Source organism: Arachis hypogaea, chromosome 17 (assembly GCF_003086295.3).
Source record: "Arachis hypogaea cultivar Tifrunner chromosome 17, arahy.Tifrunner.gnm2.J5K5, whole genome shotgun sequence".
Classification (NCBI taxonomy): Eukaryota; Viridiplantae; Streptophyta; class Magnoliopsida; order Fabales; family Fabaceae; genus Arachis; species Arachis hypogaea.
Genome location: NC_092052.1, coordinates 78,904,944 through 78,910,109, shown reverse-complemented (window position 1 = coordinate 78,910,109; position 5,166 = coordinate 78,904,944).

The window sequence follows — 5,166 nt, the reverse complement described above, 5'->3', positions numbered from 1 at the left end:
GGGTTTGGCAGGGAAGGGGAATAAGAAAGGGTTAAGGGGGGCACGAATGGGTAGGGTTCGCGTGATTGGGGGGGTTATCGAATTTGAATCCACGCGATCGCGTGGGGCACGCGGTCGCGTGGCTGGGGTGGAGTGGGAGTTGATGCGATCGCGTGAGTGATGCGATCGCATGGAATGGGGAAAAGGACTAGTGACGCGGTCGCGTGAGGCATGCGACCGTGTCGCTGGAAATTGTGCTAAACGCGCAATTCCAGCGTCGTTTCAGCGCAACTCTCTGTCTCCTTTGGGGTGTTGTGCAATCCAGGCGACACGATCGCGTCGCTCACGCTGTCACGTGGGATTGGTGTTAGGCAGGTGACGCGGTCGCGTCAGGGACGCGACCGCGTGGGTCGTTTGTGCGAAACGCACAATAGCCACACGATTCCAGCCTAACTTTCTGGGCATTGGATCCTTACGCCGATTTCCAGGTCACGCGGCCGCGTGAATGACGCGGACACGTAGGGGGTTGTTTTTCGCAACTGACGCGATCGCATGTGTGATGCGGTCGCGTCACACGCCTACTCTTTTTCTTTTCCAATGTAAGTATGCAGTATGCAATGCGAATGAATAATATTCAGGTTGAATTGAAAAGGAAAAACAAAAATAACTAACACGAAATAAAACTGAAAAAGAAACGACCATACCATGGTGGGTTGTCTCCCACCTAGCACTTTTAGTTAAAGTCCTTAAGTTGGACATTGGATGAGCTTCCTGTTTTGGCGGGTTGCGCTTAAATTCATCCAGAAATCTCCACCAATGTTTGGAATGCCAACAACCTCCGGGGTCCCATACTAGGCATGTAAAGCTTCTGAGTATCTTCAAGCAGATTGTCAGGTTCCCGGGGTGACGAATGTCAGAATAGATTCCAGGATCCCAAACTTTGCTTTAAAATTTGCCTTCGTCTTGATCTATATTTTTCCATCTGGGCGGTTTAGAAAGTAGATTTTTACCATGGTGACCAAACGTTTTCCTAGATCCATTCGATTGATCATGATGCCAATCTGTGCACTTCGAGTTGAAGCGTGGAACCTTATTGAACCTTGTGCACCAGCTCTGAGTACGAGCCATTTCCCTCTTACTCTTAAAGCCGCAGAGAGCTCTAAGCTGGCCATCTATTTCAAGCAAACCATATTCAAGTGGGAAAATAAAGCTAAAGGTTAAGGATTGTACCCACCTGAAGCTTGTATTGGGTGGTAATGGCCTCGGGATAGGTGTTTCCAGTGGTTCTGTAAGTTCTACTCCCTTATGCTCTTCGGTGAATTTCTTCACTTCCTTGCAGACTTCTTCAATTGCATCCATGTCCTGATCAAAGCCTTCTATATCTTCCTCGTCACTTAAGTCATAAACGGGAGGTTGAGAGAAATCCACCTCCGCATCATCTTCGTATTCACTTGGGGAAGATTCTTCGATCTCAGAGAATTCACTTGCTGATGCAAGTTCATTACTGGGAGAACTTGACTTGAGATTATCATCATCAAGGAAACTTGCTTCTTGGATTATTCCGTCTAGTTCTTTATAAAAGACTTGCTTTGGGAGTTGTGGACTATCCTCCTTAGCATCAATTGTAACGTCCTTGATGGAATTTTCCACAATTCTGGATTCCCATGGAAGTTTAGCGTCTCCTAAGTCTTCAACCAACTCTTCTTCTTTTACAATGACAGCTTCCTCTACTTGTTCCAGTATGAAGTCATGCCCTGTTCTGTCCACTGGAGTTTTTAGTATCTCCTTCATGCTACGCTCTTCTCTAGATTGTCCACATGGGGCTGTGGAAGGTTCTTGAATGTTCGAACATCTAGAAGATAATTGACTTACAGCTTGCTCCAGTTGATGAAGGGTTGTTTGAAGTTGATCTACTGTTTCCTTGAGGCGAACCTCTGATTCTCGGGGTGATGGATTTGGACGTGGTACATGGGGAGGTGGTGGTGTTTGGGAGTAATTGGATTGGAATTGGAGTAAATGAGGATCATATGGTGGTGAATGGTGAAAGGGAGCTTGTGAGTATGGTGGTTCGAAGTTATGTTGAGAGGATGGCCTATAAGCACAGGGTGGGGTTTGTTGGTAACTACAAGGTTGTCCACTATGTCTATTGGCTTGGTATGCATTATAGAATGGTCTTTGTCTATGATATCTTGGAGGGTATTGTTGCCTAAAGGGTTAATCAGATCCTCTTGGCTCCATCCATCTTTGATTGCTCTGACCTTGATGCATATTCCTGTTATAACTTTTACTCCTTTCAACAATATTAGAACCAAACTCAAAGCGAGAGAGGTGAGAATTCATAGTAGCTAATGGAAATAAAATGGGGAAAATAAAGACAAATAAATAAGTAAAAGAAAAATATTTACAATAACCAGTAATAAGGCACACGATTACAGTTCCCCAGCAACGACGCCATTTTGAAAGAACTGAAGATTGATGGTTTAGAAGTAATAGTAAACTCTCGTTGCAAGTATAGTTACTAAACCAAGCAATCAAACTTTCTTACAAACGTTTTGGTTGTCACAAGTAACAAACCCCTTAAAAATTGATAATCGAAGTATTCAAACCTCGGGTCATCTTCTCAAGGAACTGCAAGGAAGTATGTTCTTATTATTGGTTATGAAGATTGTAAATCGGGGTTTTGAAGATGAGGAACAAGTGATTTGAATTGCAATTAAAATAAGTAAAAGACTGTAAAATAAATAAATAACTGTAAAATGCACTTTTGGCAAGGTATGAGAAATTAGAAGTCCTATCCTAGTTTTCCTTATCAATGATGATGAAGATTGAATCTTAATTCCACTTAGTTAGCCTTTACTTAAAGTAAAGAAAGGTCAAGTGACTAATTGGTTTGATCTTCAAATCTTAGTTAATCCCTAAGGAAAGATTGGGATTATTGAAGTTCAATTCAATTAGCAAAGATAACAATTATCAATCATGTTGAGTTTGATAACTCCTGAGTTACTAATTTCTTAACCAAGACTAAAGGGGAAAAGTAAATCTACTGGAATAAAAATGTCTTCAGATTGGAAGCAACAGTAACATAAATAAAAGAGAGCAATAATAAACTGAAATACCTCAAATAACATTAATTCAAAGAGTAATTTGTAACATAGAATAATTCATAAACTAAATTGAGAAGATAAATAAAAAGAAATGTTGAACCCGATAAAAAGAGATAATCCTGAAAGCAAAAGAAATCCTAATTCTAAATCCTAAAAGAGAGAGGAGAGAACCTCTCCCTCAAAACTACATCTAATTCATGAAAAGTAACTAATTGGAGACTCTCCTCCGAATGGATGCATTTCTCCACTTCATAACCTCTGATTTGTGCCTTCTGGACTTGGATTTGGGCTAAAAAGGGCTTCAGAAATCGCTGGGAGCATTTTCTGTAATTTCTGGTCCGTGGCCTCTGTCATGCGTCCGCGTGGGTCACGCGGTCGCGTCAATTGGAGTTTTCCTTGCCACGCGGTCGCTTCAATCATGCGTCCGCGTCATATGCGTTTCGCTCAAGGCGTGCGGTCGCGTCAATCACGCGGTCACATCACTACCATTTCGCGCTGGCATGTGGTCGCGTCGTCCATGCGATCGCGTCGCTTCCAGTTTCTTCAAAAACTCCGTTTTGTGCTTTCCTTCCATTTTTGTATGTTCCCTTTCCATCCTTTAAGTCATTCCTGCCTTAGAAGATCTTAAACTACTCAACACACGAATCACGGCACCGAATGGAAGTAAAGGATAATTAAAATAATTATTTTTAAAGCATAGGAAACATGTTTTTCACATACATCACATAATAAGGAAGGGAAAGTAAAACCATACAATTTATATGAATAAGTGAGTGAAGGATTGAATAAATCACTTAAATTTGGCACAAAGTATATCATAAAATATGGGTTTATCACATGCACTATAATAGAAAATAGATAATAGAATACAAAGAAAACAGAGATAAAATAGATATAGGGAGAATGAAACTAGGCCACCTCAATGATTGTGGCCACTGCTCCCTCCGGAGAATCCTCTGGAGCGTTTAAGCTCCTCAATGTCGCACCCCTGCCTCCTCTGCTCCTCCCTCATGCTCCTCTAATCTTTCATCATCTGATGGAGGATGGTGATGATCGGATTTTCTTGACGGTTTAGAATTCACAATAAGTTCTCGTTGCAAGTATAGTTTCTAAACCAACAATAGTCCTTTCATACAAAAATTTGTTTGTCACTAAAACAAACCCCTAAATTTATAAACCGAAGTATTGGAACCTTGGGTCGTTTTCCCTAGGAATTGCAATAAAGTGTCTTGTTATTGGTTATGAGTTATGTTTGGGGTTTTTTATAAGAGATATGAAATGTAAATGGAAATGAATTAAACTAATAGCTAAAAAGGCCTTGGCAAGGGTTAGTGGTCAAGGATCTCTATCCTAATCACTAACCACAACATGAGAATTGGCAATGATCAATCCCACTAAGTCATCCCCTAACTAATAGTAGAGGAAAGTCAAGTGAGCTATATCAATCCAAGTCCATAAGTCCTAGTTCTCCACCAAATCAATTAGTGAGATCTAGAGTTAATGGCTCCCAATCGTCAATCACTTGGACATTAGTAACTCAAGAGTTCCTAAGTTACCTTCCTAATCCAAGAGCATAAAATTCTACTCTAATATCTAACCAAGCATTTTATCAACCACTTGGAAGATAATAAAGGCAAACATTATTAATTGCAAGAATTAAAGGAATCTACAACTACAAAAGCAAGAGATTAACAATAGAAAGGCAAAATAATTATGAAACAAAAAAGAACTTACCAATTGCATTGAAGAAGAAATGTAGATCTACAAAAGAAAATTCATAAGCTACAACTAACAATGCAAAGAAATTATAAGAGAAGTAGAATGCTACAATTACAAGAGAACAATTAAGTAGATCTAGATCTAAACCTAATCCTAATTCTAATCCTAGAGAGAAGTGAGAGCTTTTCTCTCTCTAAAACTAACTTTCCCTCCAAAAATTAAACTAACCTAAACTAATGTGTGAAATTATGTTAATCCCCTTCAATCCTTGGCTTAAATAGCATCAGAAATGAGTTGGATTGGGCCCACAAGGCTTCTAAAATCACTGGCCACGAGTTGCATTAAGTGAATTGTGTGCAACCAT